A 22921-nucleotide genomic window follows, 5' to 3' on the forward strand; every position below is an offset into this window, starting at 1 on the left:
AGAGGGTGACTGAATAGTCTAATATGCTCTGTAGAGGTTTCAGTCTCTTTCAAAAATAGGGCTTTGAATCCTATTCCTACCATGTGATGCCTACCATATTGAGATACACATAACGTACAGGCAGTATGTGCTAGAAAAAATTTGTTTCAGTCCTGTAATGGATCCGTTAATATTAACTGTGAAGATGACAATTCTTTAAAAAGGAACTCGGGATGACTGTGCATCTTTCTTGTTTTTAAATATCTTTGTACCCTGCAAATCCCATGGGAATCATACGCTTTAGTGACTTGTCATGCTGAATGCTTCAGGTTGATTAGATTTGTTGTTTCAGGATAGCTAATAGGTTGCTTGACAAAAGCCTCATTGAGGTTGAAATAATCAAGAAAGAAAATACTCCTATAGTGTCTTGTCTGGACCATCTAAATTTCTGTGGTGTGGTTACAGTGTCCCTACAAGTGTGCGTTTGAATTCCTCCATCCTCACAAATGTTAAATTAAGAGACTTGCTGAATTTGCGTATGGAGATCTGATGTTGAACTGATCCAAAATACTGTTTAACCCGTAACAGCATTCAGTGTAAGAATATTATTGGAGGCATGACTACATCTGGCTCATGAGTGAAGACTTAATGTACTTTAGTGAATTAAACTGAGCTTTTTGCTCTGGAGCATTTATTCCCCAAGAATGTTGGTATCTACCATACACCTCGCTGCTGCCTAGGCAAATATGTTTTGAGTATGCTAAGACACAGACAGAGCAGTTTAGAATACTCCTCATTTTTTGGTCAAGGTGCATGGTGAATATATACCTTGCTTACTTCTGTTTTGTGGCCATGCAGGGACAAAGCAATTAATAAATGACATTTACTTGGCCTAACAGCTAACAGTCAATGTTAACATATGACTGTGTGAGACTGCATTCATTAGAGTGCCAATTTGTTTAAGATTTCCAAGCTCTAGGTGAGGTTTCTGAGTCATAGCAAAGAATCTCATAGATTTTTCTTTAAACAATGCTGTTTGAATCCTACTGTCAAGTATGGCAGGTAGCAGCAAAGAGCAGGGCCTAATATACAAGTGTTCCTCTCCAAACAAACACATTTCTCTGGTATTTGAGATCATTATTATTTTCCTTAGATCCTTATGAAAGGCACCTCTTCCCCACTTCATTTAGGCATTACTAGCAAGTGGCGGGATAGTATCTACCAAAGGACATAGGTGGCAAAAAGTTGGCTTCTCGTACAAATTTTGTGTGGTCAGAAGTAATTGTAGAAGTTTAGAAGTCATAGCCCTGAGCTATTTCTTACTGTCTCTCAACTACTAAATCAGCAGGGACTAAGCTGAGCTGTTTTAAATGCCCTGAAACAGTTTGCACACAGCCAGCAGGGCACTGTTGATGGCTGAAGGCACAGCAGTTTTAAAAAACCATATAATATTTTGATTGTAGGAACAGTTTGCTCCAAGAATATGATCCTCAGAATGTCTGGCATGCCCACTCTGAAGACACCTATGAAGTTTTCTTGGATTATAAATTCATGCTTTTTGTTGCCTCAAGCTGCCTGAGTTTTGTTAGAGAGGAATAGTTTAGTCATTACTGCACACCTGCAAACATCTCAAACTAGGTGCTCTTCCTCCTCAGAGGTCTGACCTAGAAAGGATGCTCAGATCGCACCAAGCACACATCGTTTCATGCAGAACACAGCTCCTGCTGCTTCTGTCAACAACTGCTGGACTGGTAATGCTGCCTTCCTCCTCACACTGTAATTCAATAGCCTGTTGTACAGAGCACTAGCGGCAGAGAAGATCTGGCTGGGGTTCTCGCCTTTGCTTGCGAGGATTCAAATCACAGCTCCTGCCTCCCAGCTATAGTTGGACTTCCAAGCTGGTATATTAAGAAGATAAATGAGCTTTGTGTTCATTCTTCACCAAGAAGGGAAAGGAGGCAACCCCCAACATCCCACAGACTTGACTCGCAACAAAAGCAAGAAGGAGCAATGTTTGTCCACCTGCAGCAGAAGCTTCCTGCGGCCATGGGAAATGTGGGAAGGGATTATGGGCAGCATGTTACATGTGGTTTAGGGACTGTCGCTCTAGAGGTTCCAGCCATGGTGATTATATTGGGTCTGAAAAGGCACATGGCATGCTACTTTAGCTGTACTGGGCCTGCCTGTGCTGGAAATTCTCCATGAGATCTTTTGGGGTCTGTACTGTGATGCATTTGCTACCTTCTTAGTAACAGTCATACCTGTCATTAGGAGACAGTTTCCAAAAAACACCAACCTTCAATTGTGTGATACTTTAGGTATTATATGCAAATTGCTCAGATAAAGGGCAGGTAGTCAGCCTTACATAACTGCAGTATCTGTTACTCTTGGCATTTATTTCCTGCAGTTAACTGTTAAACAACAGCTGTCCCACTTTAATGAGCTTTAAAAAAAAAGTACAACAGCTCATTATTTCTGTCTTTCCTAACAGGCCCATTTTAGAGGCCCTCACTTAGCAGCTCTTGTGATTCATGCCAAATGGAACTCATTTCCATGACTATTAGGATCATTTGCAGAGTGTGACACATAACACAGCACAGGTTTGCAGTGAACCCTCTCTGAAAGCTCGTTTTTCTGCTGGCAATGGTCTGTATCACAGCAGCACGGTGACCATCTGTGGATCTCCCTGCATCTGTGTGAACAGAAGCACTGTATAAAACTGAAAAGGTTAAATGAAAAGATCTACTGCCAAGAGAAACCTCTTATTCCTTGTGAGCAGCTTTCTTCTTTTTAATGTGTTAACTCCAACTCAAAATTGCATAATGATAGGAGCCTTTGTTTTGCCCCTTGTAGGACATGAATACATACATCCCAAACAGAAAAGCCATTTCATATGCTTGAGGAGGATCAAATACGAGTCTGCTGGGTGAGTCAGAGAGAATTTTGCTCTGAAATTTAAAAATGGCACAATCTCAAGTTTAATTCTGCAAATGCCCTAACACGTAGCTATTTTGAAGGCAGGACAAGGCATATACACAGAAAGAAAAGCATCCAGGGCTTCTGGGCTTCCCTCTTAGGATAGCAAAGAGGGCATTCGGCTCAGTGTAGATTCCTGCATAGGGCAGAGCTGCCATCCTGTAACTGTCCCCAGACAGCTGGCATGAATGTGACAGAAAGGTTGTACCTAGTCAGTAGCGACGTGTGAGGATTCATCATTTTTGCAGCCCTCATTCTTTGGTTTGAGGCAGGCACTGTGCAGACTTTAACTTCACCTGGAGGTAAGGCACTCTGTGCATTTAAATGATAAGCACAGCCAGGATTGCAAGTCAACACAGACAGCAATAAGGAGGTGATTAGCATCATTAAAAGGGTTTACAAACTCAGGCTGAAACTTTCTGCAATTACTTAATGAAACAAATTCGTTCCAGTTTCTATTAAATCTTTCAGATTACCTCAATCAGGACTCTGAGGGGTGTGAATAAACAGGGATTAGCTTGGTCACTGTTGTGCTAAAAGAAGGGGTAGCGAGCTCTGACCCTGCACATGTGAATTACAGGGACTTACTGTTAATCCTGCAAAGGAGAAAAGGCATGCCCTAGATAACTTGTTGAGTTCCCTTCCAGACTTACTACGATGTTATCCCCCGTGGCATCGAGACTGAATATAGGCCACAGATTTATAGGTGCAAATGACATATGGTGTTATCTTGGCCAACAAAGGATATTTCTCTTCGGTGTTTTTCCTGTGCTTTGTTCGCCTTTCGCCGTGTTCCTCCAGAGCCTGCTGCTTGTTGTAACAGCCCTCACCAATGCCAGCTTTTCATTACACTCTTTCCCATAGACTAATCTGTTGCCCAGAACAATACCCTGAGCAAGTCTGGGGACTGAAATGAAGTCTAAAATTAAATCCCTGCAGAGAAACCTGTCTTTGTTCTTTCCCAGAGAAATGAAATACAAGTATATCCTTGCCAGAAACAAAGGAACCTGTTCCATAGGGAAATGACATTGCTGCTGTCCCTTGCCAAGGGGACACGAGAGGACCGAATGCTGCGCCAGACTGCAGAAGACCCTGGTATGAAAAGCAAAGTGACCCTGCCTCGCTCTCTGCTTCCTTGCTGGGCACTGAAGGGAATGCGAGAGCCAAGTGGCCATTACCCTTATCCTCAGGGCATGAAGCAGAAAGCACCACTGCCACTTTGAAGCTCAGGTCTATTTAGGTTTCTCCTTTCTCTAGATTTCTAATTCAGATCCTAAGATTTTCCATAGCATGGATTTATTACAGTGATGTGTGTACCCACACTGGTAGACTACACAGGCCACTCTTCTGCATGGCAAATAACTGTGCTGCAAGAACCGTTCATTTTCCACACAACATTTCTGCTAGAAAAGCCATTTTTCAGCAGCTTAGCAGGGCAAAGAGAGGGCCAGCACACGGGTGAGACCAGCCCATTTTTTCCTCTGGCTTGAGAACTACCTCTCAGAAGACCGGCATTTTTTGTCAGGAAATAACTGAGAAACCAAAGCATCCCCGCTCTCCCTTCTGGAGCTCTGTAACCGTGACCGAAAAGCACCAGCGTACGACACGGACGCTGGCATTAGACCCGCCTGCCGCCATTTCGACGCCCGTGTGCCGGGGAACGCGGGGGGTGAGCCGCGCAACATGGCGCCGAGCCGCGCGGCAGGCCGCAGCTGCCGGCCGTGCGGGGAGGCGGAGCGAGCCTGCTTTCCGCCCCCGCCCCGCCTCACCCCGGCGCGGCCGCAGAATCTTCCAGAGCCCGGTGTGGGGCGCAGTGGTGAGGGACGGGTTGTGGTGCGTGGCTCTGCTCCGTGTGCTGGTAACAGGGAGCGGAGCCGGGCAGGGCCTGGCTTCTGTGGGCGGTTTTGGTCCGGGCTGCGTGGCAGGGGGAGCGGGCGGGAGCAGACGCCTCGGGAGGGCTCCTGGCTGTCCTTGGCAGCACGGCGTGCGGGTGAGGGGGCACTAGTGGGGCTGGGGCTTCTGATTGCTCGCTTGGGGCGTTGGCGGTTTGTGCTCGTTTTGCACAGCTGTGGGTAATCGGGCTACCCTAGGAGAGAGGTTGCTTGCCCCCTAAATCCGTGGGTTTAATATTCTGAGTGTGTTCGTTGTAGTAGAGCTGATGCACTGGAAGATTAAGGGCAGAAGATGCTTTCAGGGGCATTGCAGGCTTTTATGCATCTAATTTGTACTAATCTGTGCAAAAAATGAGCATTGCTTTAAAAATATTGAATCCCTTGAATTGGACTGTGCAGGCTTCTAATACTAAGGTCCTGTAGCTAAGTGGACTTCTGATGTCACTGACTTTGCTTCCTTCATTTTGCCAATGCAGTGACTTTCAGCTGGATAGAACCAACTTAGAACTTAAATTTTAGAGGCAAGAAACTGGATTGGTCTTTGTATTTAAGCCAGTAAGTGACATCTGCACAAGAATAAGTCTAGGCCTTGCTGAACTTCAGGTTGGTGTTTGTGATTATTTCCTCTGTTCACAGTGGTTATGGACTGAGTGGAGCAGCAGTGCTGAAAAATGTGTAAGTCTGAGAGGCGTCTCCAGGTAAGAACTTGTGCAGCTCTCTGCAGAGGCAGTACTGGGATCTAGTCGTACTGAGCTGGTCAGTGCCTAAACTGTAGGCTTTGGTCCTAGCTTGGTAACATTGCAAGTGATTTGATACTCTGTTGTCGTTGTCCAGAAGCAATGTCACCTGGCCTTTTGCCCTTCTGGTTGTTTCAGAAGAATTAGGAATGTATTGCTGATGTCCAGGAGGCAGTGCATTTCAAATGAAAACAAAATAGAGTTGTGTGTCCTGTCTGGTTCCCCCTCCATCCCCAAGTTTCTACCTAATGTTTGACAGTTTAAATTACGTAGGAGAACCAGGTGTCTCTGTGAACCTAAAGTGAGTAAACAGTTGTGAATATCGGTTATGTTTCCTGCAAAGATACCAATGTGGTTGCTTTCTTAATAGCACAAGGTACCACCCTGGAAGCTCACCTTGTGATAGGAGTGTGGCTGCCACGCAGTGGAGATGCTGTCCAGTGGTAGGAAATTGAAAATCCCATTTTTTTCTCATTTGGCTTTATTGCTTTACTTCTGGAGTCTTCTCCTACCTCTGATTCCAGGTTGGTTCTCTGCTGCCCTTACTGATTGTTACACATCAGAAAATAAGGGAGAACCTGTACAAGGACAGGCTGCAGTGCAGATTAAAAGTCGCCATGTTTTGCACAACGTTTAGAGAGCTTGTTGAGGAACTGTGAGACCTGGATATTAGCTTTTGTTTAGAACAGGGTCATAATTCCATTATTTCAGGCTGTTACTTTGTAAGAGTGGCTCCTCTTCTAGAGATTTTTTTTTTCAAATGGGTTTGAAATCAAACAAAATGATAAAGCCCTTTCATGGAGGCAAGCAAAAGGCCAGAGACTGATGCCACATGGACTGCCTTCCAGCCTTTTTTCTTTTGTAGGCACATTCTGCCTGGTAGCCTTCTGTAACATGGTAGATGTGATCAGAAAACGTCTTGAGTCAGAACAGGTCTTCGTTGCCTTATTATTGCTACCTCCCCTTGTCTTGGGAGCTAACAGGTGTAAAACTTTGAGGGAGAGCACTTATGAAGACTGCTTCTTTTTGATATTAGCCCTAGCCCTTATGGCAGGCCTGTGGAAGTGTTCTGACAGGTGAGCTGCTCAGCATAGCAGCTGAAAAGTACTGTACAATGCTGACGAGTATATTTTTTTCTTTGCTTAAGCTTGGACGTCGCATAAGATGAAGCAATATGAAAATATATGGCACCAGGCTTCGTTGTAACATCATCCTTCTCAAATTGGCAGGTTTATGTCTAATTTCCCACTGTTATTCTGGGGAGGGGAAAACATGTTGGAGCAGGACAATCAAAAAGATCTGTTTGGAAACTAAAAGTGTCGTAGCAGATCTTGTGGGATTTCAACTGGAGCTCTGTTGAGGAGGGAGGTAGTCATTCTCTGCAGTGGAGCAAAGCAAAAGATCTGTTAAAAAGCTATATGATACATGAGGTGATCGATACTTCATGGATTTATCAGCTTTGTACCTTTTCTGCTCATCACTCACGATGCTGCTGGTACAAAGTAATTCTGGTTAGCTGTAGGTTTGCTCCTGGTGGGAACACCAGTAAATTTGAGGAAAAGAGCTTTACTAGCTATGTATAAGTCTAGAACAGCTGGCTGAAAATTGGTGCCTCTTGCTGTAGGAAGATGAGGAGAGATTGAAATGAGATGAACCCCTTCATCTAGTTTCAGGGTAAAGCAAAGTAGCAAAGTATCTAAGAATATCTTTGTGCTACCTGGGAGTACCTGAATACTTTAGCATGCTAGACTGCTCTGTTTGTACTGGATGTGACACCTTGGTAATTCTTATATGCATGACTGCTACAACAAAAGTTTTCTCTTTTTCTGGTGGTACTATTTTACAATTCCTTTTTCACAGTGTACAAGCATTTCTTCTTGTTATTTGAAAGAAGAGACTTCTTGCAGTATTCTTGAGAGCACTGAAACAAGCAGTAAAAGCTTGCTCTCTGCTTCCATCTGTCTAATTACAGTCAGATCTCTAATGACTGGTACCATGAGATGTAGTCACTTTTGTTTGGGTTGTGATCTCATGCTTTTTATGACCTACTGTAGCCCAGAACTGGCACAGATACATAAATTAAAGGATGTGCTGTGAATTTATTCAGACTTTTGTCACCGGGTACTCATGTGATGGCGAACCAACCTACAATTCCTGATGTGAGCTGTTGCTCCTTTGAGCTATGACGGTACTGATCTTTGGCAATCTCTCAAGTGTTATTCTTCAGAGCAAACAATTCCTAACCTAGCAGGATGGTATACAGTCTCACTGGGGCTTGGAGTCTGGGACTTGGTTTTGATTGACTGATGCTCCAGAGATCTTTGGCTTGACCTCAGAGCTGAGCTAAAATGTTAAAATGATTATTTTTGGTAATATTACTAGCATGAGATCAGACTGGCCTACTTATGGGCACGATACCTGTGAAGTCAGGAAGCGTGTATGCAGTTCTGAGGAAAAATGTCACTAACTGAGACAAATAGAGGGATATTAAGTTTATGTGGAGTATACCACTTGTTTCAGACTATGCTACCAGGTGCCTTCGCTTCAGGAGGGTAGAGTTCTGCCTCTGGAGGGGGCCATTGCTGACTTGCACTTGTCCTCTGGCCACTGCCTCTGAGGAAATGTGTCTAATAGGGCTCTGATCACATAACACTACAAACTAATCTTTTGGCCTTTGGCCAGACTGCAACCCATATCTCATGGGTCCCTTGGCTACAGTGTGTGGTTACTCTTTAAGTACCCATGCAGAACTGCACTGTGATATCTGACTCTGGCAAGTGAAACCTTTCTGGTCCTTGCAGAGAATTTCCTTTGTTGCTTGTAAACGTTTATAGGTCCTGTAGAAAAGCTAATTAGCGTCAGGCCTAATCTGTGCACTTCCTTCCTCGGGTCTTGGCTTTGTTAGAGAATCTGCTTTATTCTGAAGGAGACTTTGTGTACAACAGGTGCACAATATCAGGTGGGGAGAAGATCAAGAGGGATCACTTTAATATAAAGATATATAAATATAATGCTTCTCACTTCCAGATGGGAGCTCCTGATGCTCTCATTAATTTCTTCGCTATTAATATCATTACTGTTCAATTCCTGTACACATTCCAGAAGCCATAATGACAGTAGACCCCTCTTTCACATTATTCATCTAACCAAATGCAAAACAAGCTAACAAAACTTGGTGGAATTGCAAATAAGCAGTTTTGTAGGGTATATAAATAAAACTTGTGAGAATTGACTTTTCTGTTTCTTCCTTATAAAAATGGCAATGGAACAAGTTCCATCTTGTTTGAACTTCTAATCCTGGCATTTATTATTAATGTGATATGTCTGGCCACAGTGTGCCAAAGGTAGCAATGTGCATTCCTGACAATACGGACTTCAAGTACTAAAGATCATAATTTTACCATTTTGTTCCTTGTTATGTTTTATTTTTAGATTAATATATTTTTTACCTTAGGTTCACAGGAAAAACAGGCCATTTAAAAACGTTTTCCTGTAAAGCATACTTTTCAGTGGCTGTTCTGATCCTTTCATTTGGCTATTTAAAGGTAAATAAGCCAATATCTTCAAAGTGTTTCATCCTTATCAAAATTTTAAGTCTCTACTTCATCTTTTGTTGTATTGCAGATATAGTTGTAGTCAAAATAGAGAACTAATTGCCTTTTGTAGCCTGTTTCTCACTTGGCTTACTCCATTAAACATTTTAGTTAAAGAGCTTTCAGGAAACTTAGAGAAGGCTTGGGACTCCAAGGATGTTGGGACTTAAACCTAAAGGCACAGCAAATGCCTAGAAGTGTTTGCTGAAGTCTGCCAAAGCAGCCTTACCAGAGTTGGAGTTGCTGCTGTCAGTTCATTAGGCAAAATGTAACTGCTTCTGCTCTGTGGTTGTGGGGCCTCATCTTGCAGTGTTCAGTCCCATGCTGCTGTTTCTGCTATCAGACTCCCACTGTGGGAATTCACCAAGAAGAGGGTTTGAAGAAAGCTCTGTTCTTCTACAACTTGCCAGGAGATCAGACAGACTGGGGCTAGGAATTTTAATGATTCAGCTTTTTCCTCCAAGTTCAGTATTTTTTCCACTTTCATGTTTATGCTAGCCTGCTGTACCCTTTGCAGTTATGGTGCAGTTTAGGATTCAGCTAAGTTTCTTGGATTGCTCTCTCACTAAAGTGTAACATGTTTGTCGCCCTATAACATACAAGCTTTTCACTTGCCCTGTGTGAGTGACTTTAATCAAGTCACCACAAAGAAGGATGTGTGTTAAGCAGCTCCCTCATATATAGAAAACATTGTGGAGGCATTAATTCTGACAAGGCATTGTAACAGCAAAAAATATGAGATGTGGAGATAAATTTCACCCTTCAGTGTGAAAACTGACTTCTGCTGTATGGACTTAGGTGAGAGTATAGATCAGTGATGAGGTATAGGCTTTTACTCTTATGTACCATTTCCTTGCAAGCACCGAAATATGGATCTAAGGAGTTCAGGATGCAGCATCTGGCTGTTTTGGGGATCCCATGACATGGCTGAATACATTGTATTGATTTAGAACAACCTTTTTCTCCGAGTCAGGTGATCAAGAAAATTATGTTTTTAAAAGATGATTCTGCTGACAGTTTGATACTTAAAGTTAGGGATCAGATTTCACAGGGTGTTATGGTAGCCACAGCTTGGAATGCTGTTTTGATTGCCTATATAATTTATTTTTTTTTAAGCTGGTGCCACAGCCTTACCCATCTCAGTTTTCTGTGCTTGTAGATCAAAAGACATTTTTTCAGTAAAACTGAAGGGGTTCTTGGACTGAAAATCACTGGATGTAGACTTTGCTGCTTTACTTGTCTGGAAAGTATTTTCCGTGCTGCTAATATAACCACTGTCCATTTTGAAAGGGCCATCCCTTAAGTTTTGAGTATTTGCAACTCTCTAAATACTGTATTGATATGAACAGAAATGAATGTGCTGATCCTTTGGTGGTCCCTGGAATTATCCCATTGATTTAAATGGCACTTTCAGTTAGAAATTTGTTTGTATGACCAGGTCTGTAACTTTTAAGCATGGTGCATGGCCCTGCAGATATTCTTGGACTGTACTGTTAGGACAGTACTACATGAGCTGAGATGCTTTAAGCTTTTATAAGCCCTTAAAATGAGCTTGTTAAGCTGGTTCTGCTACAGAAGGCATGACCTTTCTGGTAGCTCATAAACCCCTTGGAGATGTGTTAGCATTCTACTGGCAGGTGTCCTGGTTTTCAGCTAAACCACAACACAGGCTAAACAGTCTTTGGGAGTATTATATTACATCAGCAGTAAAATCCATCTAAGGACTTACTGCCATACTGGTTTGATAGTGGCTATAGCCATAAAAAGGATACAGGGTGGTGACTGGATTACGACTCTCTGGTACTGAACCGTGATTTGTGTTTTCATCTTTGCATTATCTAGTGTATGTATCTTGAAAGCATTTTAAACTGCAGGCTGAACAAGGCTGTGCAAGGGCTGAAGAAGGCTATCCCTCCTCTACCTCCAAATAGTACTTTGTTCAGAGGAGAAAGTTGAGATGTGGGAGCCCTGCGAAGTGGATTATTGCTGTTCAATAATTTCTTTGCACTCTTTCAAACTTACTATGCATCATATTGGGGTCAGTGTTTCACTGTTGGTTGTGAGACTGTAGGAATGAAGTGATTTGGAAGATTTACTGTAATAGGCCAAACACCTGTCCTGAGTATTCTTCTGGCTCTCCTGTTGAAGTCTATAATACAGTTCCATTGGCCTGGATTACTTTAGCCTGAAGAAGCAGCTTAAAACTTGGGCTACATTTAGCAGAGTTCTCTAAGTGGACTAGAGTTTTGTGTTGGGGCAGCAGGTATACACAGTTCAGGAGTCATTTAACCAGGGACAGACTGTCTCAGCATGTTACTAGTGTGCTATGCCGTTCAGCTACTTTAAAGAGTGTACTGTTAAGAAACCAGTATGTGAAAGAAAATGGCTTTTTTTTGTTATGTTACTTACTGCCAAAGTTGTTAGCAAAGTCCAAGAGCTTACCATAGCTGATTTGCTGTTGCTCTTACTCGGTTACATGTGCTGTGACTTGCTGGGTTCTTTCAGTGCAGCGTATTGCTTGAATACATGTGGCACTCAGTGAGAAATTAGTATTGGTACTCAGAAATTAATTGGAGATTAGCAAAGGGCTCTCTTTCTGGAGGGAACTGCAAAATTCTGAGTTGGAGATGTCAACACCTTTGGGGATCAGTGCCCTACTTTAATTGATAGAAGGTTATGTACTGTTTTGGAGATGGAGATCAAGTCTGAAAAGGATGTATCCTTTTAAAAACATTATAGTATTGTAAGTAAGCATCATCTATTATACTTTAAATGTGGTGTGTTTAGGACTAGGCTGTATCATAAGAATCGGTTGTTCACAATATCCCATTGAATATGATTCTGAGTGGAGAGGGGACCCATCCATGTCATCAGTGTCATCTCATTCCACTGGAGCACAAACCCGGTTGGATGCTATCAAAGGCAGGGAATGGGATAATCCATTCCTGCTCAGTAAATCAGTCTAGTGGTAGCGGTCTGCACTGTAGCTGGGACACTGCAGCTAGTTTCTTTTCAGCTACTGGGCTTGAAATTTTTTTTGGTCTTCTCATGGAATGCATCTGAACATTTCCGTGTATATCTCTCTAGAGAGAATGCACATTTTGAAAGGAAATTTAAGATGAAAATAGATGTCACCAGCTGAATTTTAAATTTTGTGTATTTTGCAAACTACCTTCTTTGTGATACAGTACACAGTGAAGCAATTAAAGTTGCTCATTGTCTTTAAACAGGACTAAGATTTTGTTTCCTACTTCATGTGATTGTTATGAAGCTGCATATGTGAAAAGAATATTGAGTTCATAGATGCAGATTTTTGGTATTAAGTGTATATTTCATTTTCTGTGAAAATGGGCATTAAAATAATAATCAATTAGAATAATTGTCTTGCAAAAAACATGAGTAATGTGGAAGTGAGGTGCTCTGATACTGTTAGAATAAAATGGGGACATAAGTAGCTTTGGAATTAAGGTAAAGCTGCTCTGCATGGGAATTGGTTCTTTCTCCTTGTTCTGAACTCATCATTCCTGTTGTGTTGAGTGAAGAAATCTGTTCAACTGTTGTATGTGAAACTGGGGGGGTAAAAGTCCGGCCAGCTATTGCTTACCTCATTGTGACCTGTGCAGTCAAAAACATAAACCAGCTTTTACAAAAGCACATGCTACTGAGAGCAGTGGTTATCTCGGGAGTTTCTGCTTTCTCTTATCTCCTGTCAGTCTTACCTTTTCTTTTTAAATGTTATTTGCTGCTTAGTGTTCTCATTTTCAAACTACAGGGATCATGAGTCTCTCTCCATAGAGCAAATTACTTAGCAGTAGACCTGGTTAGAAGTTTTTTAGATGGAAATCAGAGGGGGATTTGTGTTCTTTTGTTTTGTACTCCTGTAGTCTTAACAGAATGTGAGAGCAGTCCCTGCAACAGAAAATCCCAGTGACTGTGACAGTCTCCTGTGAAATGAGAAATTCAGGGTAGTGCCTGTGTTCCCAGATTCAAACTATAGGATCTTAATTTGAATCTACTAGAAAAGAGGATCATGTTGCACTAGTCATAGTGGTCTGGGTGAGTATTGGTTGTTGATCATTCTTCTTGTTAGGAGAACTGGGACTTGCAGCCTTCTGCTAGTGAAAAGGGTGCCTGCTGGAAATAGAGATTAGTGTGATAAGCTATGGACATCTTAGAATTTATTTACAGGATCTTCCAAATAACGTAATGCTTATCTGAAGTATTGAAATGTTTGGAGTCAGCTTCCTTGCTGTGTTTTTCAGTCCCCGTTTTGTTTTTTCCATAGTCTGTGTAGCCCACACTCTGGTAGAAAACAGACTAGGCTGTTACACAACACCCATTTCCATAGGTGAGATTTTTCCACCTCTATGTGTATATCCCTTCTGTCCTTCATGGTAGACTGCTTTGTTCACAACAGCACCTCCTTGTGGGAAAGGCTTTCCCCTCCTAAGCATCAGGGTCTTTAGGCAGAGATTTGTTAGTATCGTTGTTATTTCTGGAACTCAGTTCTTGGGACATGTGAGGGGACTATCATATGAGTGGCCTATCATATGTTACAGATCTTTTTCCTTTTGTATGCGAAGTTTTCAAAGTCTGTACTGCAACTCAGATGTGGTGGGAGGTTGGAAACCTTGCTTTATATGGAGTTAGAACAGCAAATAAAGTTCTGGGCCATATAGCATACTACTGCATGCATTAACTCAGGTTGTGCTATCATTTACAGTTATATCCAGAGGAAACTACTTGGAGATTCAGGTAAACAACCAGGGGTGGGGCATTGGAACTGAAAGCATGAGAGGGAGGGGGAGAGAGAGACACACACACACACACACACACATACACACTGAGGTGGAACAGGCCAACAAGCCTCTGTATTCTGTAATAATCAGAGTAGGTAATAAACATGAGGGGAGAAGAAACTACTCTTCCTTTTAAATCATTCTATGCAAATGTCCAAGTATGAAAATATTCTGTACATTTTTACACTTAATGTTTCTTGCCTGTGTCAAAAGTCAGTCTAGGGACACATGTTTTTGTAGGCTAGGAATTATTCTGTACAAGAATAATTACTTGTTAACATAGAAACTATCACTGCTTACAGAAGCAGCTACTTTCAGATGAATTGTATAGTGTACAAGAAATAAATCAGAAGACTCTAAGCCATATGAATGTCTCCTTTATTGATATCAGCTGAGCTACTCGGGTAACTTACTGCAGCATCTTAGAATCACAGAATCCTAGAATGGTTTGGAAGGGACCTTTAAAGATCATTTAGACCAGCCCCCTTGCCCTGGGCAGGGACGTCTTTTACTAGATCAGGTTGCTCAAAGCCCTGGCTGACCTGACCTTGAACACTTCTTGGCATCCATAGCTTCTCTGGTCAACCTGTTCCAGTGTCTCATCACCCTCATCATTAAAAATTTCTTTTTATGCAGTCCAGGATACGATTAGCTTTCTGGGCTGCAAGAGCACATTGCCAGCTAATGCCCAATTTTTTTGTCCACCAGTGTCCCCAGGCCCTTTTCAGCAGGGCTACTCTCAATCCATTCTTCCTCCAGTCTGCTTTGATCTTGGGGATTGCCCTGACCCAGGTGCAGTGCCTTGCACTTGGCCTTGTTGAACTTCATGAGGTTTGCATGGGCCCACTCCTCAAGCCTGCCAAGGGCCCTCGGGATGTGGCCTCCCTTCCCTCTAGCAAAACACCTGCACCTCTCAGCTTGGTGTCTCACCTCTCATCTGCAAACTTGCTGAGGGTGCACTCAATCCTGCTGTCTGTGTCATTGATGAAGATATTAAATAGTACTGGTCCCAGTGCAGACCCTTGAATGACATCACTCATTACTGGTTTCCACTTGGACATGGACCTGGACTGTAACTCTTTGGACATGACCATCCAGCAATTCCTTATCCATGTAACAGTTATCCATCAAACCCGTATCTCTCCAGCTTAGTGGCAAGAGTGTTGTGGAGGACCATATCAAGGGCCTTACAGAAGTCCAGGTAGATGACATCCTTAGCTCCTCTCCTCTCCACTGATGCAGTCAATCCATTGTAGAAGGCCACCAGAGTAGTCAGGCTTCAGGTGCTTCAATTTTATTACCGTACATAAAATCTGTTTTTCTTCCACGTTTCTACTTCACCTCCTGCCTACAACCCCAAGAAAAGGCTGGGGCTTGAAGTGCAGAGTGAGGCTTTATGGCCTTGATTTTGGCAGAGCTCAGATTAGACAGTTTTTAATTATTTCTTCTAGAATTTAACAGACACTGGTAAGCTCTCTGTCTTTTATTTTCTTTTAGCTTTTTTCCTAGTATTACAAGATCTACTCTGATAAATACTGTTTTCTCTGGTCTGAATAATAAGACAGTGTTTCCAATAGCAATTGGTCCTGTTCAGTCAGGGAAGAATTGGAAATGCAGAGATAGATGGAGTTCCCTGCTGGGTTCGAGTGTTCACAGGTAAACTGTATCCTGGAGAACGTCATGCTTTTGTCTGACACCAAGACTTGCTGCTAAGGTTCACATTTGGAGTGTGACAATTTTAGGGGTGTGAATAGTTGCATCTAAACAACAAAAGAAGCCAGGAGCCAGTTCGTTGGCTGTACAGCTAAGTGACACAGCGTAATTGACATCCAAGTGCCTAACCTGTCCTTTTCCTCTTTTTCCACAGGGTAGCTGTGGCCAGACTGTATTGAAGACAGCTACTAAGACATCTTGCCCCATAATGCTGCACCTGGGCACTGTCTGGGAGAGTGCTAGTTGTTGTGGGCCAATGTGAAGGACAACTATGCTAACAAATAATTCAGATGATACTAGGTACTGTTCGAGCTTCTACCATGCTGCTGTTTTATTTACGAATATCGTCAGCAAGACTGCTTTATAGCCTGAGAATCTGTTTAGTGTGAACATGCAGGATGGACGCAGCCTGAGCGATGTAGAGACTGATGTGCCTAAAAGTGGGATTTAAGCTTAATGTGCCTGAAGCCTAAAACAGGGATACAGAAGACCTGTGTTCCAATAGCTGTGCAGTTTGCTAAATGCTCACAATCACTCGTGCCACTGCTGCTCAGAATTCGCAGAGCCTTAGTTGGAGGCACCAGGTAGTCTGTGTTGCCGGCTATGCCTTTGGTATGTGTATGTACAGAAGACTGGTAGCTAGGGGCTAGTATCTGTGACTCAGTGCTCATAGAAACAAACACTGACGGAGACAGACCATAAAGAATGAGAAAAGCATTATGTACTGAAACAAGATTCTTTTATTTCAGTGCAGTACAAAGAAATACGAGTTACTTCGCTGTGACTGAAAGTACTGAAACTAAAAAGTGAAGCAGATGAAATACATTCGTGTAGTACTAGGAGTCCTTGGATATCAAAGCAGTGAAAAATGATAGCTGTGATGCTGCAGCATTAAAATAAATATTTACATACCTTTAAACTAATGCATTACTTCCTTGATTTAGTGTTATATCATTGGTAACGTAGTTTTCAGCACTATATTACCGCTGACAGTGCAGTCTTAGCCATCAGTCTTTCAGCCAGTGATTTCCTTATGTTTAAAATGCACTGGTACAGCAGCAACACTCTGTACCAAGCCACCTCTCCAAAACCTCAGCAAAACCAGTGTCAGCCTCTCTTCTTTTTTTTTTTTTTCTTTTTTTGTTCCAAAAGAATGAATCTGCTCAATTCTGCTAATTACATTGAACTTGGTTATGTATAGTAACACTAAACACTGGGCCCAGTTCACAATCAGATAACATGAACTCATTGTATTAAAGTCATGAGAAAGTATTGATTAAAGAAAGAAAGAAAAAAAAAGATTGCTACATTGTCATCCTGCAGCACCAAACACAATAGCTGCTCTGTTTCGGACTTTTTCAATTAGAGCACTGTTTTTCAACTTTCAGGACAGGTCATCTCTTTTCCTAGTAAATGTAGATGAGTTACATTTTTTAAAGGTATCAAAACATACTGACATAGTGGTTTGCAGCAGAGTCAATAGCCCCATTTAACAGACTCAGTGATTTTTTTTTTTATAAGTAAACATTAATTACACAGGTATTGCTGTGAACCAAGCCCATTGTCTAAAGGAAGCACGTTTCTTGCCAAATTAAAAGTCTTTATGTAAGAACATGTTTTTATAATGGATTTGAATAGCTCCTGTGTAAGTTATTAAAATCATGTGTCTTCCTGCTTGCACGTTGTACCGACACAAAAAATGGATAAACATGCAGTAAAATGTAGCATCATTTAGAAAATAATGTGTAAAAAACCCATTCAGTATCTTATATTAAAGCATTTACACTGCATAGGCATTCATATAAGGATATAGTATAATAAAACTCATCAAATATACAAGCATGCAGCAGTTGCCTTATATTCACAGTTCTAGAAATGACCACACATTGATTTCCTCAAATATAAATTGGATTATCCAAAATAGATTTTGCAGCCACTCTCCTTTGCAGTGGCAAACTACGTTCTCGTGTGCATTGCAGATACTGACCTATATAACAGGCCTAAGCTATGCCGCTGTATTGTACACATCTGTGATAAATACTGTGTTTTGAAATAGGAAGGATAATGAGAAGTTATCCATACTTCTCATAGTAGAAGTTGGAGACTACGCAGTGCTTGAATTGAACAAAATATATAAGCCTATTTATTGTATTCTCCTTAGAGAGTAACACTGCAACCTTGCCACATATCTAGCTACTGCATAAGCTGGCCATGCAGTTTTCAAAATAAGTTTAGACAGATTTTTCTATTTGATATTTTATTCCATCAGAAGAGGTATAGTAGTAAACATATAGTACATAACCTTTTTGCTCTGCAAACTTTACAAAGGACTGCTACTACTTCTAGATTATGTGGGGAAATACAATGCAGTGCCAAAGTCACACTCAGAGATTTAAAATATGTTTGCAGAGAGGTCTTCTTTCTTCATTTACTCTTTTGAAGGTGGTGGTGTTATATACGATGGTGAGCTTGGACCATCTTAACTCTCACAAGATAACAGTACCCAGATTAGATCCCCTCTGTGGGCAAATGCCACCTGGAGGGTAAAGTTGAGGTCATGTGGCTTGAAGTTGTCTGTGGTTTTGACTTGCTTGTTATTGCCTGGCTTGGCAGGTTAACCTGGTGTGTGATTCCAGGACAACAGCAAACAAAATACCTGGAGGCAAGGCTTGCATTAGTTGTGCAAGGTTTGCAAAATTGGGCTCTAGATCCTGATACAGGTTTCGGATGTGCCAAGGCGAAATCGGATTGAGGAGTATGACTTAAAACACTTTCCCCATCCAGGTATTTTTCCAGTAGTGCCTGCATTCTGCTTTTGCCCTGACTCCCCTTGTCTTCATACATAGTAATCTGTGTGTCTTTAAACAACGTGTGCGTGTACTTCCTTTTCTGAGCACTTCAGGTAAAACTAGTGGAAGTAACCTTGTAGGATGTTACAGCACCAACGATGCAAGTTGCAGGGATTCACCCCTATGTACAAAGCAGCAAGGGATTCATAAGCAGCATGTAGGAAATAGTTTGAAAAGGAAAAACACAAGAGGCAGAAGGGGAGATAATGGAAACATTTGCCAATGAAAAAGGGGAGTGAGAAAAGGGCAGAGAGAATTGGGGCAGCAGTTGCTGTTCTCTCTGTTTTTTAAAAAAAAAAAAGTATAATCCTCTCTGGAATGTTTAGTTCAGAGAGAAACATTGCCCTTTGTTTTTAAAAAACGTGAGCTTTGGCACACATGTAACATGGGAATGAAAGGCGAGTAGATGGCTTTGGTATGTGCTATCAGAAACTGTTACGTTAATGTACTTCTGTGCTGTGGCCAGGAGTTTATTTTTGTAGTTCATTATTCTGAGTCTCTTTATGTGTGCGTATTCCTATTTTCTAGTAAAGGATATGTGGCCGTTTCCAGAAGGAGCTGTACTATTTCCTGTCAGTCTTATTTAAAAGCAGGACCGCAGTGGAACAAATCATTGTGCTAGAGGTGTTCCAAGCTCTTCTGGCACAGATACTCATTTTTCCTTCGAGGATGTGTCTCTGTGCGTATGTGTGTGGGGAGCCTCAGCTCTGTATTTGGAATTTGAGATGGATATGGGGGCATGAGTGCTTTTATTGTATCAACTGGCACTTGGAGAATGGGCTTACAGTTTATTTTAGTTGGCTTGCTTGCTGCCACAGATGTTGCTTTTCTGCCTTTCTCCAGATTTGTTCACCAAGATCTCTGTGGTGACATCTGAAGACACAAATGCTGTGAAGAGTGACTATTTTTTAATGATTATCTGGCAGTAGGGTCTGTATAAATATACACAGAACCCCATTTTTTTGCCTACCTATTAAGCTGGATACATCCATAGTGGACAGAAGACTTTGAATGCTGAAACCTTTGTACAACATATCAAAGATAGTGGTTCACAGATTCTTCACTGCATCTCTGTCATATTAAGAGCAGCAGTTTAGATGTGGGGACTGTCCACAAATGTAACAGCATTTTGGTTTATAAATTTCAACTTCATTAATCTGAGGTACTGCACTAGCCTCTCATTCTTTTTCCAGTTCTCATTTTTTTAAAGGTTGGCAGAAAGGAGAATGCGTTCTGGTTTTGATCCTGGTTTCTTATGCATTTTAATATTTGTACTAGGTTCTTTGGGTTCCTTACTGAATCTGCCATTCATTTTTCTTTCCACAGGGAAAATCCTTATAATCTAGTTTGGAAATGTCTTTGAAGAATCTGGAGATTGTTGAAATACTTGTCACACCTGTCTTGAGTATAGTGAGAAGGAGGAAAAGGAGCTCTCCTGAGAAGCCTGACAGTTTGCCACAAAGAAGTTGGTACTAAGCTGTGAGCCCCAAGTTCCCACAGGTATGCACCACCTTTTGAGAATTAATAGAATTTGGATGCGTAAGATCTTAGACACTCACAAGTCTATGGGGCCTGATGAGATCCACCCGAGAGTACTGAAGGAACTGGCAGAAGTGCTCACCAAGCCCCTTTCCATCATTTACCAGCAGTCCTGGCTAACTGGGGAGGTCCCAGTTGACTGGAGATTAGCAAATGTGACACCCATCTACAAGAAGGGCCAGAAGGAGGACCTGGTGAACTACAGTCCTGTCAGCCTGACCTCGGTACCAGGGAAGCTGATGGAGCAGATCATCCTGAGTGCCATCACATGGCATGTAGAGGATAACCAAGGGATCAAGCCCAGCCAGCATGGGTTTAGGAAAGGCAGGTCCTGCTTGACCAACCTGATCTCCTTCTACGACAAGGTGACCCGCCTAGTGGATGAGGGGAAGGCTGTGGATGTTGTCTACCTAGACTTCAGTAAAGCCTTTGACATGGTTTCCCACAGCATTGTCCTGGAGAAACTGGCTGCTCATGGCTTGGACGGGTGTACTCTTTGCTGGGTAAAGAACTGGCTGGATGGCCGGGCCCAAAGGGTGGTGGTGAATGGAGTTTACTCTGGTTGGCGGCCGGTCACAAGTGGTGTCCCCCAGGGCTCTGTGTTGGGGCCAGTTCTGTTTAATATCTTTATTGATGATCTGGACGAAGGGATCGAGTGCACCCTCAGTAAGTTTGCAGATGACACCAAGTTGTGTGGGAGTGTTGATCTGCTTGAGGGTAGGAAGGCTCTGCAGAGGGACCTGGACAGGCTGGATCGATGGGCTGGGGCCAATTGTATGAGATTCAACAAGGCCAAGTGCAAGGTCTTGCACTTGGGCCACAACAACCCCATGCAACGCTACAGGCTTGGGGAAGAGTGGCTGGAAAGCTGCCCAGCAGAGAAGGACCTGGGGGTGTTGGTTGACAGCCGCCTGAATATGAGCCAGCAGTGAGCCCAGGTGGCCAAGAAAGCCAATGGCATCCTGGCTTGTATCAAAAATAGTGCGGCCAGCAGGACTAGGGAAGTGATCGTCCCCCTGTACTCAGCACTGGTGAGGCCGCACCTCAAATACTGTGTTCAGTTTTGGGCCCCTCACTACAAGAGAGACATTGAGGTACTGGGCGTGTCCAGAGAAGGGCAACGAAGCTGGTGAAGGGTCTGGAGCACAAGTCTGATGAGGAGCAGCTGAGGGAACTGGGGTTGTTTAGCCTGGAGAAAAGGAGGCTGAGGGGAGACCTTATCGCTCTCTACAACTACCTGAAAGGAGGCTGTAGAGAGGTGGGGGGTTAGTCTCGTCTCCCAAGTAGCGAGCAATAGGACAAGAGGAAATGGCCTCAAGTTGTGCCAGGGGAGGTTTAGACTGGATATTAGGAAATTTTACTTCACCGAAAGGGTTATCAAGCATTGGAAGAGGCTGCCCAGGGAAGTGGTTGAGTCGCCATCCCTGGAGGTATTTAAAAGACGTTTGGATGAGGTGCTTAGGGACATGGTATAGTGGTGGTCTTGGTAGTTTTAGGTTTATGGCTGGACTTGATGATCTTAAAGGTCTTTTCCAACCTATACAATTCTGTGCTCTCTACTTTTTTTTGAAACCTTATCAGCTCTATTTCTAGTAGCAACCTGGGCTATTCCTTGAAAAGAGGAGAGAGTCCATTTTCCATTTTTACCTGCCTCTTCCACCCTTCTTACAAAGTGAAGAAATCAATTGAATTCCTAAAGACGGGGTGTTTGACCTCTCACTTTTCATGCTAGTTAGCTGCACAATTCAGTCATTACAAGTCTGGTTGTATGGTAAAGAATGGTATACACTAGAATAAAATGAGGCCATCAGAAGAGGCGTTTATATCACCAGAAGAACCTCTACCTCATTTAAAGTTTGCCAGACTTTTTCCCGGCTGCCAATCTCTTCTTCCAGATTTTCCTTATGTGTCTCTCAGGGTGAAGAATTATGTGAGGCACCTGGAATTATGTGTTTGACCTCCTTTATTATGCTTTCTCTAGTGTCATATTAGGTGAGGGATCTCTCAAAGGGCAAAAGCATGTTGAGCAGCCAGCAGTTTTCAGAAGTGGCAGGTAACTAAAAATATTTTCTTTGCTCCTCAGGCAGTGACAAGTGAAAACCCGGACTGGGTTGCTGAAGAAGCAGGAGACAGTGAGAGGACGAGGGAGATAAGGAGAACAGCCCTCTGACCTTTAGAAAGAAACAGCTGTCACTTCCAGAAGCATCCTGCTTTTCTGTCAAGTTTTAAGAAAAACATTGAATACAGGTACAGTGTCATTTGAAGAAATACAAATAAGGAATAACATGGAGTAATTGAATACTGAGCGAATCCACTTGAAAACATTTGTTAGCAAGTCAGTCAATAAAATCTTGTTCCACACGCTTCCATTTGAAGAGCTTCTCATTTTGTGTGTTACATGCTGTCTTGCTTAGTCAATGCTACATGTAATGGTGCATGCCTTTAATCTTTATCATAAAGATTCCTTCCCCATTAAAATCCCCATTAAGTCCCTCAAAGTTACATTTGAAAATAATTCCAGCTTCTAAGTAATTTATGAACTTTATATAGTTAGCACTTTTGGGGTGATTTTTCTTTTTTTCATTTGAGTGTGATTAATTTGTCAGATTTGATTGCCTGATACTTGTGCTTAGTTTTCACCAGTTTATTAGGAGTTCAGAATGGTATCCGACTTGACTATATTTGTATATTGAGAGAACATATGCAAGTGCTGCTTATGATGTGAAATTTGCAGGTGTGTGCTATGTTGTAAATCCTTGCTTATATAGCACTAGAAACTTCTAATGTACAAGGAAGAGCCCCATTTCAAATACTGCTTTACTTCTCAGTACCTGCTACATAGAA

At 42.3% G+C, this 22921-nt stretch overlaps 1 long non-coding RNA gene across 1 annotated transcript; it reads left to right on the forward strand.

Annotated features, from left to right (window-relative positions):
- Positions 1–5492: 5492 nt before the first annotated feature.
- On the forward strand, positions 5493–22547 carry LOC142407023 (uncharacterized). The gene is made up of 5 exons (XR_012774789.1): positions 5493–5545; positions 15844–15989; positions 18303–18473; positions 19865–20038; positions 22161–22547. It is a non-coding gene; the product is annotated as an uncharacterized LOC142407023 (long non-coding RNA).
- The last annotated feature ends 374 nt before the right edge of the window (positions 22548–22921 follow it).

This window comes from Mycteria americana, chromosome 3 (genome assembly GCF_035582795.1).
Source record: "Mycteria americana isolate JAX WOST 10 ecotype Jacksonville Zoo and Gardens chromosome 3, USCA_MyAme_1.0, whole genome shotgun sequence".
In the NCBI taxonomy this organism is placed as follows: Eukaryota; Metazoa; Chordata; class Aves; order Ciconiiformes; family Ciconiidae; genus Mycteria; species Mycteria americana.